The sequence below is a fragment of the Bos grunniens genome, chromosome 28, assembly GCF_055505025.1.
Source record: "Bos grunniens cultivar Pamir isolate PY7600 chromosome 28, Bosgru_T2T1.0, whole genome shotgun sequence".
Classification (NCBI taxonomy): domain Eukaryota; kingdom Metazoa; phylum Chordata; class Mammalia; order Artiodactyla; family Bovidae; genus Bos; species Bos grunniens.
The window spans coordinates 26071325-26092796 of record NC_141192.1 but is presented as its reverse complement, the minus strand read 5'-3'; the positions used below and the strand labels follow the sequence as shown (position 1 = coordinate 26092796).

Genomic DNA, 21472 nt, shown 5'->3' with positions numbered 1-21472 from the left:
GGGTCACAAAGAGTCGGACATGACTGAGCAACTGAACTGCTTCTTGTGAAGACAGAATAATATGAAACTTAAAACCACAGGTCATGAAATCAGTTCAGATTGAATCCAAGCTTTGCCCTGAGAAATATCTTTGTTGATAATGGTTACAATGGTGATAAGTGAGATGGAGGCTTGCTATCCTGAGAGGCATTAAAACCATGCACACAAGTCTCTGACTCAGTTCTGCAGATATGGTGGATCTTTGATGGGTTAAGAATGGATCTCAAGTTCTACGCTGAGCTCTGCCACACAATTACTGAGAAATGTAGACCAAATTACTTGGCTTTTCAAGCCTTAGCTCCTTCATCTTTCAGCCACACCTCCCTCATTCTCTCTGTGAGATAGTGTGTTTAGGCACTTAGCACAGTGTCTAAAACAGGAGTTAGTGATTAGTAGAGGTTTGCGGTTATTGGTTTGTGCACACGAAATACCCAATAAGTTAACGCTATTCCAAAGCCTTTTCTGACCACTTTAGTACCTTCCTGTGCTCTCTTACAGCATTTATGATTTCTCTCTCATTCACATCGTGGCTGTATTGATCAGTGTGTGTGTGTGTGCCCGCACATGCCCTCTGTATTTTCTCAGATAGGTGAAATTCCCTGTAAGTCTGCTTTTACTTTTGATCTTCAAAGAAGGCACAATCCATCATCAAGCACATAGTCCTTGGTAACTTCCTGATCACTTGAAAGTTTCCTTTCTGTCCTATTCTGTTGACTTTAAAGAAAGGGGAATTTCTTAAAACATGTACTTTCTGCTCCCTCCATGCTTGGAGAAGGCCTCTGTGCACAGAGGGAGCTCCAGATAAGCCAAGTGAATGCCTCTTGGCTTGCTAATATCTTGCATGATGAAGTACCTAATCCACAAATCTATTTCCTCCAGATTCAGGGGCCAACTAAAATGGCTCTGGAATAAATAGCCCATCTCCGTGATCTTTTCAGAAAGAGGAATTTCATTACAGCCTTTACTGAATCCTGAGCCCTTTGTTGACGTTTTCATCTATAAAATGAGAACCATAATGATCCTGGGTAAGTTTGTGAGAAGACGGGGCCAATTTCTACCAATCACTCTGGCTGTGGCATAATATGGGAGGGCCTAGTTCTCAGCATTAGCAACACGGAGCATTGCTGGCAGTCTTCCTTAGGGTTTTACCTTCACTTCTGCTTTAGTCGCTTTGAAATTTGTCAATGATTGACGTTTTCTAGGTGGAAATCCCATGGGGTTTCAGGCCCAAGAATTTTTTTTTTTTTTTTTTTTGGCAGATCCTCGAGAAAATGATTTCTTTAGCTCTCAGATTTACTTTCACATCTTTTGGGAGCCCTCGCTGACCTCCCAGTTATACATGATCAGGGTGCCTTCATGGTTCTTATCACAGTTTGGAAATAGTCATTGATTTGTCTGATTGGTTACAGTCTGCTTTCTCCATTATCCTGTGAGCTTGACTGGCTCAGGATGATTTTGCTCAGTGGTGTCTGGTACACAGTAGGTACTCAGTAAAGCTTTGTTCAGTAGTGAATCAATGAAGAGAAATGTTCTTTGTTGGTGAGGAAACAGAGAAGGACCTGATTCTTCTGAAACCGGGAAGGGCCTGTTGGTTTTCCTCCATACTTCCTTGGAAGGCCTGTCTTCTCATTGATAACCAGGGAGACAGGCCAGCAGATAACTATCAAATGCAGCTGGTCTGAAACTGAGGGAAACAACATCTTGCTGACACATGTCTCTAAGTTCTTGGAAATGCTCAAGTCCATGCATTAAACCTCATAAATAGTACCTGATGAGACAAGCAGGGATTTGGATCAAACAGGAAAGGAGGCAGGGGGCAGCTTCTGGAATGTGAAGGAAATTACATGGCTCTTTCTTTAGGACGGCTGTGTCTAGACAGGCTGCAATGCAGCCTGTGGCCACACAGAGCAACGTCCCTGTTGGCCCAGCAACAAATACCTGTGGTGTCCAGAGACAGCCTCTGTTTTTCTCACTGACTTTTAGTCCTTATAAATTGTGTCTCAGATGAATTTCTGGGGGTCTCATCTGACTCATTTCCCCTTTGTCTTTTCTTCTTACATGCTTTCTACTCTCATATATTTTCTATTCACCAGCTGTCCCCTGAGGGGCCCAGCTCTTTCCTGACTAGTTCCAAGGCCTTTGAGATTCTGAATATGTCTCTTCACTTGATTCTGGAGGACCCACTCAGGTCTGCTATAGTTCCTTTGGGCTTCCCTGGTGGCTCAGAGGGTAGAGAATCTGCCTGCAGTGCGGGAGACCTGGGTCTGATCCCTAGGTCTGGAAGATCCCCTGGAGAAGACAATGACTGCCCAATCCAGTATTTTTGCCTGGAGAATTCCATGGACAGAGGAGCCTGGCTGGCTACAGTCCAAGAGGTTGCAGAGTTGGACAAGACTGAGTGACTAACGCTTTCACACAATTTTCAGATTGTTTAGGGTGGAGCAGCCTCAAGACAAAAAGCCTTTGTTTGGCTGGTTTTGTCCACTTTCATAACATGATTTTGCTGAAATAATCTGCAAGCAAAGTCTGTGTCCCTTTACTCTGTCTACTGCCTGGAGGCTGTATGCTTAGAATAGTGTTTCCCAAGTTGTATTTTGTGGAATATCAGTTTTAGGATGTATTTACTTATTCAGTCTTCAACACATAATTAACATTTACCATGTGCTGGGTTCTGTGCTAACCATTGCCAATAAAAGGGTCAAAAAAGTCATGGGCCCCCTTCTTGTGGAGCTTACCATTTAACGAGGAGACAGCTGTTAATAAAGTGATCAGACAACTCTGTGTGAAATTTTCAGGAGGTAAGTTTCATACATGAAAAGTGCTGTGAGAGCATATAGTCGATGGTACAGGTTGGCACTGGTTTTTCTTTAAGGAGCCAGATAGGAAATCTTTTTGCTTCTATGGGCCAAATGGTCTTTAATCCAGCTAGGAAATTCTGCTGTTGCAGTACAAAAGCAGTCACAGACAACACATAAATGAGCATGGCCGTGTCCCAGTACAATTTTAGGAATGCTGAAATTTGAATCTCATGTGGTTTTTGAATGTCACAAAATACTATTTTTCATTTGATGGTTTTGAACCTCTTAAACATGTGAAAACTATTCTTAGCTTGTGGGTTACACAAAATAGGCAGTGGACTGCATTTGGCTCATGGGCAAAAAGGATGTGTCGACTCTTCCTCTAGGGGTTAGGGAAGCCTTTCCTGGAGGAGAAGTGTTTGCTCTGAGATCTGAAATCTGAGTAGGATATCTGGGGAAGGTGGGGAAAGAGGGGGTGGTGGTAATGATGGTGGAGGCTAGTGGGCTAGAAGCATTCAGCATGTCAGTGGTGCTGCAGATAAAACGGTGTGCGTTGTGCATTGCACTCAGTCATGGCCTACTCTTTGTGACCCCATGGGCCAGAGTCCACCAGGCTCCTTTCTCCATGGGATTCTCCAGCCAAGAATACTAGAGTGGGTTGCCATTTCCTACTCCAGGGGATCTTCCCAACCCAGGGATCGAACCCGTGCCTCTTGTGCCTCCTGCATCTCCTGCATCGATTGGCAGGCAGATCACTGCCTGCCACCTGGAAAGTGGTACCACTGTGCTACCTGGAAAGCCCCAAATAAAAGCGTATCCATGATTATGTAAGGGAAACATCAATCCTTTAAAGATTCTGAGAAGTTACAACAGCAAGAGAAATGTATTTGATTTTGCTTTAACCAGTGTTTCCCAAACCTGTTTGTCCATAGCACTGTTCTTGGACTGGACACCTACTAACACATAGGGACCACGTTTTTGGAAATGCAATTCTAGGGAGCCTTTGGCTATAAAGGAACTTCAGAATATACCTGAGTACCTTTCACCAAGAAATTTATCCATGCAAACGACTCTAGAGTCCATGTAGTACTTTCATGGGGATATTTCTGAGAATTTGTGTCTCTTGACTGAGGGATCTTTTAGGCTAGGGTTTGACATAACTGTTTTTGCAAATAGCTTTATGTGAACTTGCCTGGGGGCAATGGGTTGGACTGTATGGCTCCCAGAGGTCCCCGTCTGCCACTTAATGATGGCATTATAACTGCAAGAGAATTGAATGTAGTTTACCAAATGCTCAGTGGGGAAAACAATAACAATAGATATTTAGCTGATGATGACATACAGCTCCTCTGGAGAGCTGTGAGAACCTATTGATTCTCACTTCATAAAATGCTTATTTGAAAAATCATAATATCTGTAAGAGTTTGCCAAATGCTTTTCCATTAATGTGGTTTCTTCTCCCAGAACACCCAAGTGAAAAGTGGAAAAATTTGGCCTACATCTATATGTCCCCAAATATTTAAACATTTGAGTTGATTAGGTATTTAATTAGATAGTAGGTTGAATTTTTCACCATTTATCCAGCATTTTGGCGATTTGCATCCTTCTTTTTAAATGTGCACACAGATTGTTTGCTGTTGCTTTTTGAAACAAGACAGTGTCTTCCATCTAATTCTTTAAAAACTCTCTTCCTTACTAAAACCAGAGAAAAATTAAAAAAAAATTTTTAATTGGATATTAATTGCTTCCTAATGTTTCTGCTGTACAACACCATGAATCAGTTATAAGTATCCATATATCCCCTCCCTCTTGAGCCTCCCTCCAACCCCCCTCCCACCCTTCTAGGTCATCACAGAGCACGAGCTGAGCTCCCTGTGCTACAGCAGCTTCCCACTAGCCATCTCTTTTGCACATGACATTGTGTATATGTCAGTGCTATTCTCTCAATTCATCCCACCCGTTCCTTTCCACTCTGTGTCCGCAAGTTCATGCTGTACATCCACATCTCTATTCTTACCCTGCAAATAGATTCAGAGAGGTTTTTGATAAGCTGGATTGGCACTTGTCAAAGCGTGTTCACCTCTTGGTCTGGGACTGCTTTCCTGTGGCAGCTACATCTTGGGAATCAGGGCAGATCCTAATAAATTTTGCTGTTGGCTTGTCTAGGAAGCCAATTAACACCATGAAATGGAGCATTCAAGATAAATAGTTGAAGCTACAACTAAGTTTCCTCTCTTTTCTTTCTCAGTCTCTTTCTTTTATTTCTGTCTGTGTCTTTTTATTTGCCATACCTCAGCCTGGGATCAAAACAAGAGAGAAATAAACACACACTGAGAGCCTCTGCTCCTTTGCGCAGGGCTGTTGCTGAGGTAAATAAGTGATTCGGGTGAGTCTGCAGTACTTTCCCATTATACTTGGAGAGGAAGCTGCATTCATTACATATCAGAGCAATTTGCTGTAAATGGTGTCTTTATCTCATTTCCTCTAGTCGAGTTTAAATCCTCAGTTGGCATCCATGTACGTCTTGCTTAAAGCCATAGAACACTGAAGCTGAAAGGGACTTAGATTTTTACTCTGGGCTTTCTTATTCTCAGAAGAGGAAACTGAGGTACTGAAATAGTGGCAGAGCCAAGGCTAAGTCCCATCCTGCACTCCTACTATGGGTCCCTTTTTGGTCCAGCTTCTGTTTGCCACCCAGCACCTGCTATCCTTCTGACGTGTTGCTGATGTCCTCTTTTGATTTAATGTAGACAATGACCCGACAGGACTTAATTTTAAGACACAAGAGGGTCTCCCTCCTAATAGAACACAACAATGATATACTTCCTTCCACGTTGAAGGAGAGATGGGCTAATTTTTATGGGAAGCAGAAATAGGATATGCTATTGGACTAAGTGGAGAGAAGAGTGTGGGAATGGGGACGGGTACTCTTTTACAGTTGCCAGATATATAGAGTCTCATAAACAAACTGAGCACAGGTAATAAAGAAACTGCTTTTGCTCTCTTTGTGTATATGGCTGGAGGGACAGGTAAGCAGTAAGGAATTTATGTGAATTGGTCACAGAGCTTCTTTACAAGCTTGTTTTACAGGGCATCCGTGTAAGGTGAGGCAGTATCAGGTAGAGCTAAGTCAGTTGCAAAGGTACAGCTTAGTTTAGGCTCTTCTTAAAGAAATTTAATTGAGAAGTGGGTAAAGCACTTAATTTTTATGAGCTTTTGCTCACTGAGTAGCTTTAGTTTGAGAGACTTGGTACTTATTTATCATAAAGCACTTGTGAGCATTCTCTGTATATGATACTGTGCCAGAAACGTTGGGGTACATGTAAAACAAACCCCTGTCTCCAGATAGCTTAAATTAATTGGTGATTATTCAACATGGACTTATGCACAGAACTGCCGGATAAAATACAAGATACCAAGATAAACAGCAAATAATTTTTAAAATTATAAGCATGTCCCAAATATTGCATAGGGCATGTCGGGGGTCCTGGATTATTACTTGGTAAAATCTAGCAATTTATTCAGGGGTGGGTAACTGGAAGTTTTTGATGAAGCTCAAAGATTTTTTATTAAGACTGGAATGGATGGATCTTTGAGACAGTTCCAAGCCCTTTAGTTTAGATGAAGAGAACTTAGGCTTAGAGAAGATAAGTGAGTTACCCTGGTTCACATAGTTGGCAAGTGACTGAGTTTGGCTCTCTGTTTTCTAATTCTTAGTTTAATGTTGCACACTGACTTAATTAGTAGAATGAGCATCATAGACTGGTATGTTTAAGAAAGCTCCAGAAAGGAAGTGAGATTTTGGCTATTTTTTTTTTGGTGGGGTACTGTGTTTTGAATCAAGGTAGAACGGTTTGGGGGGAGACCTAATGGAAGGGAAGATGTAAACAAAGGTAGGAATATATTTTTGTTTAATGAAGAAATGGAAAAGATGCCACTGTGGGACATAAATCAGTCATTAGACTGATGGAGTTTTTTTGGGGGGGATATGAAAATAGGGAGTATTGAAAAGGTAGATTAGATAGGAGTTAGATTTTATCACACCTTGGCTACAAGTTTAAGGGTTTGGATATTATTTGCATGTCATAAGAAGGGACTACTAAAGGTTTTTGAGTAGACAAATTGGCTGTTTGTCAATGGCAAAAAAAAAAAAAAAATTTGAAATAGAGCTGTTTTAAGAATTTGAATACCAATTTTTAGAAGTCCTTAGTGTTAATTTACCATTCTGGTAGCTAAAATGATCACACAAACACTTTTCACTTCTCCTGGGGAGGAAGAATAGCAACATCCTAATTCCCTTCAGAAAAATGAGCTAATAGTGGGGCATGATAGGGATTTTCCCACTATGATTATGATCACAATTCTGGTCGGGGAGGCTGAAATCGAGAACTTCTGGCTAGGTTTTGTGTGTGTGTTTGTGTGTGTGTGTTTATGTACCAACTGAAGTAACCACATGAAGCTTCCAAAGCATCATAATCCAAGGGACAGATAAAAATCCTTGTCATGAAGAAATTATCTGAATTCTGTACCAAATGAATATCTCAGTGATTGCTCTGATGAACAGAGGTGGTCGTGTCTGAAATAATTGGAGTAAAGATATTGGTGGGGAGAAATTAGAGTTAATGGACAGGTTTGGGAAGTCTGTTGGCAGGAACAATATAAAAAGCCAGTGGCAACGTGCATGCTAAGTGGCTTCAGTTGTGTCCAACTCTGTGCAACCCTACGGACTGTAGTCTGCCAGGATCCTCTATCCATGGGATGTTCCAGGCAAGAATATTGGAGTGGATTGCCATGCCTTTGTCCAGGGAAAAAGTCTGATTGACTTAGTAGCTAGGAAATAGGTTTTCTGTACTTGTGAGTAGGATTTCATTAGGCTTGGAAAAGTCGGAGAATCCCCTGTAAAATGGCAGACCAACATAGTTTCTGACCCAGTCCCAGATGGTCCAAGGCTTATTAACCTTTCGGACCGTGAAAGCAGACTGACCTAAGGTACAAGGAGAAACCTAGTGTCTAGGAGACATGGCTAAGGAGAAGGAGTTTTCGTCAAAGTTTTCTTTTTTAATTAATTTATTTTAATTAGAGGATAATTACTTTACAATATTGTGATGGTTTTTGCCATACATCATTATGAACTGGCCATAGGCATACATTTGTTTCCTGCCTCCCTCCCCACCCCATGCCTTCAGGTTGTCCCAGAGCACCAGCTTTGGATGCCCTGTGTCATACATCAAACTCCCAATGGCTGCCTATTTTACATACGGTAATGTATATATATCTTTCAGTGCTGTTTTCTCAAATCATCCTACCCTCTCCTCCCACTGAGTCCTAAAGTTGTTCTTTTAAGTCTGTGTCTCCTTGGCTGCCCTGCATGTAGGGTTGTTGGTACCACCTTTCTCGATTCCATATACATGAGTTAATATATGATATTTGTCTTTCTCTTTCTGGCTTACTTCACTCTGTAATAGGCTCGAGGTTCATCCGCCTCATTAGAACTGACTCAAATGTATTCCTTTTTACAGTTGAATACTATTCCATTGTGTATATGTACCACCGCTTCTTATCCATTCGTCTGCTGATGGACATCTCGGTTGCTTCCATGTCTTGCTATTGTGACTGGTGCTGCAGTGAACACTGGGGTACGTGTTTTTCAGTTCTGGTTTCCTTATGGAGAAATGGAAGATCCTTGCTTGCTTGGTAAGGGAGCAAAGGGCTGGCTATCTGGCAGTTGAGCGGAGGGGATGCCAATGGGGCATCATGGGAATTGAGTTTGAAGTCTGAAGCAGCTTACTCCGATGACGTCACAGGTTTCCTGTTGTGAACACAACTTCCCATCATCATTGTGTGATATTCGAACAGTAGATGGTCTCTATTTTCAATTCTGTCCAACTCGTGGGATCTGTGCTCTGAGATTAAACCTTGCATGCCCTTATGAACTACTTTCTCTCTGGAAGAGTCCTGAATGGGCTAATGAAAGCAGGGGCCCTTTTGGGAACCAGAGATGTGAAAGGGTTCACCCATTAAATAGCTTTCAGCTTATGCTCCTCTCTATAAAATAGTTGCCTCCTCTTAGTATTGGATCTGACATTAAGAGATAAACATAAGACACCCCATTGCTATGGAATGTCCCAAACTGAACTCCTGAGAGTTGGCATCTGCATGTTATTACTTAGGGCACATAATTCTTTTATGGGTCCTCACTTAGTAAAGCATTCACATTTACATTCACAGCTCATTAGGTTGCTTGTGAATTTGATTTGAACATTTTAAGTGGGATTGTTTTTAATCTTTGGAGGCACTATAAACCCACAGTCATGCTCAACTACCACAGACTGTAGGAAGAAAAACCATATAACTGGTTTGTTTTGCTTCCTAGGAGGAATCTTGTAAGGGAAGGGCTGAACTGACCATGAATATTCTAGGGGGGAATTTTTTTTTTTCTTTTTCTTTCTGAACCCAAGGTTTATGGGGTAATCAAAAGTAAAGTTACTTGAAACTCTGACAGAGAAAGAATGAATTTAAACATGACTTTTGAATTGTTATAAAAATCATAAAATAACAGATCTTTCAACCAGATGTTTAATTTTAAAGTAGCAAACATTGCAGACTTTCTAGAGACTGTCAATGGTTTGAAAAACCAATTCAGTCTCTTCCCTTGGGCTCTCACACTGCCTGGTAATGAGCGCTGTTGGTCTTTAGCAAGGCAGTCGCTAAGAGCAGTACATTCGGAAGTGCACCATCTAATGAAAAATTTTTTGAGGAAAGACAGATACATTTTGCAATTTATTCATGGTGCCAGGTGTTCCTTAACTGTGCACTTTGGGGCTTGAGTTAAGTGCCTGCAGTTTTACTTTTTCATGGGAAAAATATAGGAGAGGTTTACTGTTTTACTATGCTTGACGAAAGCAGTTCCTCCTTGGGTCTCTGCAGGCATGCCTGATATCAAATTCAAATATAATCTCAAGGAGACCTTTCCCTGCCTTGATACTTCAGTGTGGGTGTTGGTTAGTGTGGGCTGTATGTGGAGCAGGTGCAAATTGTAGCCTTAATTTTCAACAGAGTAGAAAAGGCCAGTTAATCCCTTGCAACCTTGGAAATAATTTGTTAGTTTTGATTAGTTAGTATCTGTTCGGGTAGTCATATGGTTGGGGACATACTTGGAAAAATGCTCTACGAAGTTTCTTATGTAAAAGCAGTGCTCTTTGGGAAATTTTCACTAATATAACATACTTATAGGATGGTTATTAAGAAAATGAGGCAGCGGAATTGGAGAAGGTAGTGTTAACACAGGGGCCCATCTGTTTTACATTAGACTGAAACATCAGCCGTCAGATCATGAGACATGGCTAGAAGGAGTCAAAAGTAGAGTCTTTTTCTGCCCTCTTTCCCCACTTGACTCTCAGTGCAGTCCATACCCTCTGCCCAGGCCTGCCCTGTGGAGCAGTTTTCAGCTGCATTCTTGCCTTTTATTGCTCTCATGCCCTCCTCCTTGCTCTGAGTCTGGTTTCTTTAGCTCCTGGATCTGTACATAATCCTCTGATAATTCTAATTTTCCACCCTTTCCACAACCCTAGCTAGCTTTCCCAGTCAACCCTAATGATTTCCTCCTCATAGGACTAGTTGCTATCCAGGCAGCTCTGGAAGACTGCAAGTGTCACCAAGATGTTGGAGCTTCCCAGACTCAATCTAGGGGTTACAACTGAGACTCACACCCTTTTCAGTTCAGTTCAGTCGCTCAGTTGTGTCCGACTCTTTATGACCTCCTGGACTGCAGCACACCAGGCCTCCCTGCTGGAGTTTACCAAAACTCATGTCCATTGAGTCGGTGATGCCATCCAACCATCTCATCCTCTGTCATCCCCTTCTCTTCCCACCTTCAGTCTTTCCCAGCATCAGGGTCTTTTCAAATGAGTCAGGTCTTCACATCAGGTGGCAAAGTATTCAAGTTTCAGCTTCAACATCAGTCCTTCCAACGAACACTCAGGACTGATCTCCTTTAGGACTGACTGGTTGGATCTCCTTGCAATCCAAGGGACTCTCAAGAGTCTTCTCCAACACCATAGTTCAAAAGCATCAATTCTTTAGTGCTCAGCTTTCTTTATAGTCCAACTCTCACATGCATACATGACTACTGGAAAAACCATGATGGACTTGATGGACCTTTGTTGGCAAAGTAATGTCTCTGCTTTTTAATATGCTGTCTAGTTTGGTCATAACATTCCTTCCAAGCAGTAAGCATCTTTTAATTTCATGGCTGCAGTCACCATTGACAGTGATTTTGGAGCCCCCCCAAAATAAAGTCAGCCACTGTTTCCACTGTTTTTCAGTCTATTTGCCATGAAGTGATGGGACCAGATGCCATGATCTTAGTTTTCTGAATATTGAGTTTTAATCCAACTTTTTCCACTCTCCTCTTTCACTTTCATCAAGAGGCTCTTTAGTTCTTCTTCACTTTGCACTCCTTTATTGTATGTTATTCTTCCTTTTAGAAATGCAGCTACTTCAGTGAGGAATTGCTATGGTCGGAATGTTTGTGTCCCCTGAATGTTTGTGTCCCTCACAAATTTATATGTTGAAATCCCCAAACATGGTGGTATAAGGAGGTGGGGACTTTGGGAGGTGATGAGGTCATGAGGGTGGAATGGGATTTGTGGCTTATAAAAGAGGCTCCAGAGAGATCCCAAGCACCTCCTACCTTGTGAGGACACAGCAAGAAGGCACTGCTATGAACCGGGAAGAGGGCCTTCATTAGAATGTGATCGTGCTGGCAACTTGATTTTGGACTTCCAAGCCTCCAGACCTGTGGGGAATACATTTCTGTTGTTTATAAACCACCTGGTCTGTGGTATTTTGTTATAGCAGCCTGAACAGACTGAGACACGGATTCTTAGTGTTAGATACCTCCCAGGTTCTGGAAAATGTTAAAATTACAATTTCTATTTCAGTTATATTTTGGACTCTAGAAATTAACCATCTACTAAGGGGCACGTGGAAGGAACAAGTGAGTTTGGCTGTGAAAAATGGGGGGTTAGGGTGCAGTCATGCACTTCTACTCTAGGAGGTGCCATTCCCAAGATTCAAATGTGAATGATGTCCCTAGAGTTGTGTTATGTGGCAGTCTGAAGGGTCTTGGCTTCCTAGATGGTGCTAGTGGTAAAGAACTCACCTGCCAATGCAGAAGATGTAAGAGATGCAGTTTCAATCCCTGGACTGGGAAGATCCCCTGGAGGAGAGCATGGTAACCCACTCCACTATCCTTGCCTGGAGAATCCCATGGACAGAGGAGCCTAGCAGGCTACATATAGTCCCTAGGGTTCCAAAAGAGTCGGGCATGACTTAGCTAATAAACAACAACACCTACTTGAAAATAAGGAACTGGATCAACAATAACCATTTAACCCAAGCTGGACCACTCAGAACAACTGCCTTGGGAATTTGAAGGAGAATAGGAAAGAGTCAGTCTTTGTTGTCTGAGAGAGCAATTTGGGAACCCAAGATGTAAGGGCAACCATCTCCTCCCAGCCACATAAACAACTGAGTAGCAGAAAGTGTTGGTCTTCTCAGAAAGAAGGAAGAAACAGATGTGTAAAAAGAATCAGAGAGTAAAACTGATGCACAATTGCTCGCTGGGTTTTTAAGACCCTGCTGCATCTTTGCCTCTAGGGGATCTTAAACATTCTTGTATCCTCTTAATAAACTCTCATTTTATGTCTCAGCCAACTCAAGTTAGATTTTTGCTTCCCTCAATCAAAGCATTAAGGGGTTTTGTGATGCATTTTTGAATGTAATGATTTTCCCCGTAGGTTTAAGTATAGCCCAAATGCTCTTCCACCTCACAGGAGATCTCTGTACTGTAAAATAATAAGGAATGGTGGTCTTTTTCTGACAGTTTTGATCAGAAGCCCAGGATTTCTAGCTATGCCACTGTCTCTTCTTATTCTCTCTCAAGGTAACAATCATCCCAAACTCGGCCTCGGTCTCCATGGTGACCAGGAGTCCCCGATAACATCTGCCTGGTGGGGGCCAGACAGCATCCATGGCCACAGACGTGTGCAGTATGCTGAATTAATGCTGTGGCGAAGCAGAAGGAAAGAAACCAGGCCGTTGAGGTTCCTTTTTATGCAATTAATGACTTTCATTTCCGCCTACCTTTTCAGCAGTGCAGCAGAGCAAGGTGCAGAAAAGCCGCTACAGAAAATTAGCTATAATTTAGGTAATATCTCAAATGCCCCGTCAGTCACTTGATTATGTGATTGAAAGGAACATTTCATTTGGAGATTTGCAATTTTCTGGTGCTATTGGCATTACACAATTACGTTTCCTGTCATTTATCACATTGTGGAATACCAAGACAAATTCGCTTCTCCTTACATTTATCACATTACTGGGAAATTCAGAGACGGATTTCACCAATTGCTTTACACCAAATGATGTCCCTTCTTAACTGGGGACGTTCAGCTTCTTTTCAAAGATCTCTCTTGAACAGATTCTGCGCCAAGAGGATTCCACTCCCCACCCCTGCCTTACTTTGAAATTGAGATTTTCCCCTTAACTTCAGCACTGCCTTCCAAAAGGAGGAGCAGAGGCCTATCTGCTTTCTGCAGCAGGTACAGCAAGTGAACTGAGAATGATGCTGCTGCAGAGCGACTGCCTTCTCCTTGGGAATCTGAACGCAGTGCGGCCAAGATGGGGTGTTTCAGCAGGAGGCCGAGTGACAGTATTAGAAAGATTTAAGTACTGACTTGCTGCGGTCATATTTAAAAAGCTACTCAAAACATTTAGCTTTTAAACAAAGGTAACTTAATATTTAATTTAGGAAGCAGGTAGAGAGCCTGTGGGGCCTTACACAAATGAATTTTTCTGCAGGCAGTTTTCTTCAGCTCATGGACTGACCTAGATTTTCCTTTTCTCTATGAAGATAGTATTAAAAATAATTCATTCTCCGCCCCTTGATTTAACAGGGCCTTTAAGTAGTTTGAGTAGTTTGTATGTACCTGATGCCTACATCAGAAGCCTCTGCTTGTCAAAAATACATACTTTCCCCAGCCGCAGCCAAAGCTTAGAGAAACATACTATCTGGGGCTTGAGGAAGCTACATTTTAGTATATGTGCTGCTGAAGCAAGCACAGAAACCTACATTTTAAACAAGTGCTGGAGGTGATTGTGTTAGGCACTAAAACAATCATTTACATCCCTGGGTATAGAATAACCCAGGGAGAAACTTGTGATGCGCTGGCTACACCCTAGATTAAATCAGAATCTGTGGGAATAGGAATCAGGTGTCAGATGGTTTTAATACTTTCCAGGTGATTCCACTGCGCAGCCATGCTTGCACTGAGTTGTGGGAAAGTCACTAACAAGAAACAGGACACCTGAAGTCTGGGCCACACAGGAGCATGCCAGATAGAGCTGGGCTCCTATGGCTGCCAGGATTTGGAGGCTGGGAAGAACATGGCATCTCTGGTCCTCTCTGCAGTCTGAGGACAGCTGGTCCAGTCTCTTGGGGAGATGGGGCTGACCAGGACCACATTTCTGGGAGCTGGAGCAAAAGCCAAGATGGTGAGTGTCAGTGGTGGGGTGAGGAGGAATACAGCTCCATGACCAGTGGCTGCCGCATTCCTTGGCTCATCTGGGCTTCGGAGTGTAGATGAATTCCACACTGCCTCTGCAGGTGGAGCTGGGGACCCTCCATTACTACAGGCTCTGTTCCCAGTAGCCTGAGATGGAGGGCCTCTGACTCCAGGGAATTAGTGTCTCCAACTGGGCTGAGAAGCCAGAATGAATAGCTACTGCTGTGTGCCACCTGAAATCTGAGAATCCTTTCATGGTCATGGGGCTCCCCAGAGCATTGGCACAGAGTCCAAAGTCCTGATGTCTGGTAGACCTGCCTGATATCTGCATGGACATCTGGTTGGGTGCACTGGATAAACAGTTTACCTCTCTTGGCCTCGTAGTTTCTATGCTTTAATGGAGGTAGTCTTAGGTTGGGAAGCAAGCAAGTCTCTAAAATACTTAAGATTCATATTAAATAAAAACAAGACATTCTCTTTTTCATTGTCCACTGCCTTTAGGTACTCTATGCTAAAATGTGATTTAAATATGAACCCCTTACTCGATATTGTGGGTTTCTGTGGCTTCTTGTTTTTTCTTAATTTCTCCACTCAGACACATCCTATCTGTGCTTTCAGGTTGAGGTCTTGGTTGATGCCAAATCAAGATCTTGGGACAAGCTGTATGTAATTGTTGATATCCCTCTTAGACTGGACTTGTCTCCAATCAATTGTTTGCTTTTTCATTCATTCAGTAAACTCGTATCAAACTCTTACTATGTCTCAATCACTGTGCTAGATTTGGACATGTGGGAATGAAAGGCACTCCTTGCTATCAAAGTTTGAGATATGGTATGTGTTTGAGGGGAATAAGCAGAGTCTAAAAAATTATTCTTTTAAATATTTGTTTGGAATGGACCCTATAGAGAAATAGCAAGCATTATACTTTCCCAAGTGTTCTCATATATGATCTTATCTAATCAATGAACACATCCAGGAGGGAGCAGCATTTACACCTTGGGGAAATCAAGGTTCCCGCAAATGGAGTGAATAAGTCCAGGTTGTGTTTTTAGTGAGTGACAGAGTCCCACTTGTGACCCCTGACTCCAGGTCTGATGCACTTGCCACAGCCCCAGGGTTCAACTGTCAAACACAATCATCCACACACACATGCACATCCCTTCAGGTTTACTGATGTGAATGTTTAGTGGGTGATCACTACAGAGAGGTTCTTACCAAGACATTCTGTACATCTTGCTAGCCAGCTTTCAAAGGGGGAATCTTTCCAGAGCTGAAGATAACAGATCTGGGTTTCTATTTCCCAAAGAGATGGCACTTAGGTGGCATTACCTGGGGTCCAGCCAAGGCTCAGTCTGTCCATCTGACCAGCAACAGATCATAGAACCATTGCCAGAGGTGAAGTATGAACTTCCTCTCTCTGAAGTGTATTACCTGCTGGTGAAGTAAAAGTAATTACTTGTCCCTGCTAATTGAATCCTGAACTTTAAAATAGAGGTTCTGACTTAGGTTAATATGACATGGGCCAGTTTAAAATTTTAGCTTAAAGGAAAAAAAAAAATGGCAATGAATCTCAATGCTTGGAATGCAGCAAGCTTAGTTTCTCAGGGCCAGAACTAATTTTCACAACTTCTGCAGGCACTGATTTCCTGCGGAACTGTTTTCAGCATGCCCTGCTTGTAACCTTGATAATGCAAAAGGGTTCCTTTATTGTAAGCAAAAAATTATTTCAGCCAGTTTCATACTGAGGGCTTTCCTCTCACTAAATTTCCTAAGCTTAGTTTTAGGGCCTTTTTAAAAAAATTTGCTTTACAATGTTGTGTTAGTTTCTGCTGTATAACAAAGTGAATCAGCTGGCTCAGACAGTAAAGCGTCTGCCTGCAATGCAGGAGACCTGGGTTTGATCCCTGGGTCGGGAAGATCCCCAGGAGAAGGAAATGGCAATCCACTCCAGTACTCGTGCCTGGAAAATCCCATGGACAGAGGAGCCTTGTAGGCTACAGTCCATGGGGTTGCAAAGAGTCAGACACGATTGAGCGACTTCACTTCACTTCATCAGGTATATGTATACATATATCCCCTCCCTCCCATCCCACCCCACATCCCACCATCTAGGTCATCACAGAGCATCAAGCTGAGCTCCCTGTGCTACACAGAAGCTTCCCACTAGCAGTCTATTTCACACATGGCAGTGTGTATATGTCAGTGCTACTCTCCCAATTCATCCCACCCCCTCTTTCCCCCTCTGTGTCCACAGTCCATTCTCTACTTCTGCCATCAATGCCATCTACTTTAGCCATCAATGGACATTTAGGTCGCTTCCACATCCTGGCTATTTTAAGTAGTGCTTCCGTAAACATTGGGGTGCTTGTGTCTTTTTGAGTTATCGTTTCCTTAGGGTATATATGCAGGAGTAAGATTGCTGGGTCGTATGGTAATCTTATTTTTAGTGTTTTAAGGAACCCCGTACTGTTTGCCATAGTGGTTTTATCAAGTTTACATTCCCACCAACAGTGCAAGAAGATTCTCTTTTCCTCTCCAGCATTTATTATGTGTTGATGTTTTGATGATGGCCATTCAGAACAGTGTGAGGTGGTACCTCATTGTAGCTTTGATTTGCATTTCTCTAATGTGATGTTGAGCATCTTCTCATGTATTTGTTGACCAACTACATGTCTTTGAAGAAATGTCTGTTTAGCTCTTCCACCCAATTGTTGATTGTTTGTTTTTTGATACTGAGTCATGTGAGCTGCTTGCGTATTTTGGAGATTAATCCTTTGTCAGTTACTTCATTTGCAAATATTTTCTCCCATTCTGAGGGTTATCTTTTTGTCTTGTTTATAGTTTCCTTTGCTGTGCAAAAGCTTTTACATTTACTTAGGTCCCATTTGTTTATTTTTGTTTTTATTTTCATTACTCTAGGAGGTGGGTTAAAAAGGATCTGGCTGTGATTTATGTCAAAGAGTATTCTGCCTATGTTTTCCTCTGAGAGTTTTATAGTGTCTGGCCTTGCATTAGGTCTTTAATCCATTTTGAGCTTATTTTTGTGTATGGTGTTAGGAAGTGTTCTAGTTTCATTCTTTGACATGTAGCTGTCCAGTTTTCTTAGCACCGCTTATTGATAGAGGCCGTGTTTTCTCCATTGTGCATTCTTGCCTCCTTTGTCATAGATTAAACCATGCACCTATGGTCAACTATCTCTGACTTTCTATCCTGTTCCATTGACCTGTATTTCTGTTTTTGTGCCAGTACCATACTGTCTTGATGACTCTAGCTTTGTAGCAGAGTCTGAAGTCAGGGTGCCTGAGTCCTTCAGCTCTGTTTTTCTTTCTCAAGATTGCTTTGGCTATTTGGGGTCTTTTCTGTTTCCATACAAATTAAAAAAATTTTTGTTCTAGTTCTGTGAAAAATGCCATTGGTAATTTGATATGGATGCATTGAATCTGTAGGTTGCTTTGGGTCGAGCTGATTTTAAAATTATTTTACTATCTTTGAATAACAATAACTAACATCTATAGATTGCCTACCATGTGTTGGGTGTGGCTCTAAAACATTTATTAGAATTATCCTAAAAGATAGGTATTATTTTCTCCACTCAGCAACTGGGTTAGCTGAGTCACAGAGAGGTTTAAGTAATTTGCCTAAAGTCGAAGACTAGAAAGGTGGCAGAGCCAGTGTTTGGACCCAGGTGGACTGGCTCTGGAGTCTCCATGTTGAACCTCTCACAGTATCGTCCAATTATTTTCTCTTGCTCAGGACATGTAATGTAACCTAGTGGTCTGGGTCAGTCTGGACTCCGCATGTTTTTGACACCTTGATGATAGCAGGCTGCCAAATGCCTGGCCTGAGTTTTGTGTATTCTCTTCCTGCATGGGATGTAAGTATCGCATACAGGATGCTGTTTAAGACCAGGTAACTCAGTCTTTGGGGAAGAACTGATGTCAGACTGCTGTGTGGTTGTCTCCTGGGCATCTTATTGTTGTTGTCCTCCTCATACACCACGGTGGATGTGGGTCTTGACCTGTAAGAGTGGGAATCCTTAGTGTTAAGCTGCCCAAGGAGAGGGTCTTTCAACAGGGATAAGTAGGAAAAAAAAAAAAAAAATCTCCAAGAGCATTTCTGAGGTTAATGATTGAGCTGCCTTTAGGAAAGTATAGTGAGGGATTCCAGAATGAGTCTGCACTTGCAATGTAATTGTAAAATACTTCCTGTGTGCGTTTTTATCTGTGTTGCTGGTCACTAGTAGGTCAGACCTGAGCTATATCTGGGGTGAAATAAGCAGGAGACAGGATTGTCCTCTTCCTTGAGGCCAAAGTGATGGCAATAGCTGTGGTCCCTGGCGGAAAGCCCCTTCTCTACAGGCACAGCAGGAGGGAAGTGGCAATGGCAGCCTCGTGGCTGCCTGTGTCTGGGGCTCAAGTGGTCATGGTCATGGTCGAGTCTTCTTTGTTGAGTTCCTGTTCCGCTGGAAGTAGGAAGGACAATCAGAACTGGGTCTGGAATATCAGTAAACATCCCTGCTGCTGCTGCTGCTGCTGCTAAGTCGCTTCAGTCATGTCTGACTCTGTGCGACCCCATAGATGGCAGCCCACCAGGCTCCCCCATCCCTGGGATTCTCCAGGCAAGAACACTGGAGTGGGTTGCCATTTCCTTTTCCAGTGCATGAAAGTGAAAAGTGAAAGTGAAGTCGCTCAGTCGTGTCCGACTCTTAGTGACCCCATGGACTGTGGCCCACCAGGCTTCTCTGTCCATGGGGTTTTCCAGGCAAGAGTGCTGGAGTGGGGTGCCATTGCCTTCTCTGAAACATCCCTAGGCATTGCTGAATTTACCAGGGGTGGAAGGACCAGAGGGAAGAATTGAACTTACTGCTAATTTAGAGACTGGGATCCCAGAATGTTTTTTATTGATATAAGGTTGACACTGTTTATTTCCCTCCTGGAGAAGGAAATCGCAACCCACTCCAGTATTCTTGCCTGGAAAGTCCGGTGGACCGAGGAGCCTGATGGACTACAGTCCAGAGGATCACAAAGAGTTGGACTAAGCACGGACATACAGGGCCCACAAGTCTTCTTAAACTGGAGTGATTTGAGAGTGGCAGAAATGAACTGATAAGGCGGCTGGGCTGACCTTGCTTAGTCTCTAAGTTGGAATTTATCATTATAGGAATTGCTACGACTTAGTGTGCATGAAATCTGCTATCAGAGAGTTAAAGAACTTAGATTTAAGAAGATTCCTGCCGTGAAAAAGTTTTTCTATAGAAAAATACATCCACTAAGAGGAATCATTCCCTGGTATTATCATTTGACAAAATTTACAGCATGATTATTGTTATTTAAAAATAGACCTTAGTTGTAAAGCTCTGAATGATTGCTTGTTGATGCTAGTTGAGGGAAGTGTTTAGAAAAATGAGTAATTAATTTCTTGTAACTTTATTTCCTACTTATGAAGTGGTGGTAATAATATCTCCCTCATGGATTATTGGGAGTATTCAATTTTAGTCTGATCTTCAACTGAAAAGAATCTTCACCCACAATTAGAAGAATATTGCAACATTTTCATTCTAGATAGAAGCCTTTGTAATTGAATCTCATTTGCAACATCTCCATCCTCTTAAGTACTCTGTTTACCCTGACAATCCAAACTGGTTTACTGAGACACAAAGATGTCTCTGAAGGCCATGGGACTATTAATGCCCAGGCTTAATTAAACGACAAGTCCAATTTTGACAATACTGATTTACTTGCTGTGGGAAAAGTGCCAAACCTGGAGTGAGTTTAATTGAATTCAAGTGTTACCCTGTTTATTCATCATCAACCAATGGCTGTGTGTGTATGCGTGTGTGTATGTAAGGATAAATATGCATACATTAAAAACTATACAAATATAGTACAACAATCTTATATAGGTCAATTTAGAGCATAATTTTCATGCATGCTGCCAAGGATTTTGTCCCACTGTTTCTACCTCAAACTGTGGGTGGCAGCAGAGTCTTGGGAAATACCTTCTGTGCATTTCAAATGACGTTTTGAGGTAACTAATGACAAATGATTGACTGAGTACTGCTACTGCTGCTGCTACTGCTAAGTAGCTTCAGTCATGTCCGACTCTGTGTGACCCCAGAGACGGCAGCCCACCAGGCTCCCCTGTCCCTGAGATTCTCCAAGCAATAACACTGGAGTGGGTTGCCATTTCCTTCTCCAATGCATGAAAGTGAAAAAGTGAAAGTGAAGTTGCTCAGTCATGTCCGACTCTTAGCGACCCCATGGACTGCAGCCTACCAGGCTCCTCCATCCATGGGATTTTCCAGGCAAGAGTACTGGAGTGGGGGTGCCATTGCCTTCTCCTTAACTGAGTACAGTGAGTAATAAATAAATTGGATCTTCATTTTGAACTATAGTTGGCATTAACTTTTATCCTAACATGGCTCAGACAGTAAAGAATCTCCCTGCAATGCAGGAGATCAGGTTCAATCCCAGGGTCAGGAAGATGCCCCTGGAGGAGGAAATGCCTAGACTGAATACCTACTCCAGTATTCTTGCTTACAGAATTCCATGGACAGAGGAGCCTTGTGGGCACAGTCCATGGGGTCTCAAAAAGAGTTGGACATGACTGAGCAAATAACACTTTCACACACTGGCATTAATTTATCATTTCTCATCTCATTTTGGTGGCCAAAAGTGGTAAAAGAGGGTGTGGCCTGGGAACCTCAGTGATATATTGGTTTTTAAACAGATTTTCATGATTTTAGGCTAATAATCTTCTCTATTATTGGAGACCACACCCCTCCCATGGAGCTCCTTTTCTTTTGATAATACCTTATTGCTTATACATGCAGGTGGCTTCCAGCTTCCTTCAGAACTTCAGTGTGTCCTAAAGCTAATGGTGGACGAGTGTGCTGCACTTGACCTAGCCCTTGAGTACTTTGTGCACAGCTGTGTTCCCCCAGATGCAGGCAGTGACCAGAATCTTCACTGCTCACAGGATCAGAGAGCTCATCTGACTTTGTCTCTGTCTGAGAAGGCCAGGGGCACTGGCCTTTTGACTTGGCCTCTAGCTCCAGGTTTGACATGA

The 21472-nt window shown here is 42.4% G+C and overlaps 1 long non-coding RNA gene across 7 annotated transcripts in view; it reads left to right on the top strand.

Moving 5' to 3' along the window:
• Nucleotides 1-14085: 14085 nt before the first annotated feature.
• The window catches only part of LOC147343042 (uncharacterized), an 88874-nt gene continuing 81487 nt past the window's right edge, over nt 14086-21472 (top strand). The window contains exon 1 of one of the 7 annotated variants that reach the window (XR_015156891.1): nt 14086-14393. This is a non-coding gene — a long non-coding RNA (uncharacterized LOC147343042). The remainder of the gene's footprint in view (nt 14394-21472) is intronic. The other 6 variants (XR_015156890.1, XR_015156887.1, XR_015156886.1 and 3 more) reach the window with 6 other exon arrangements.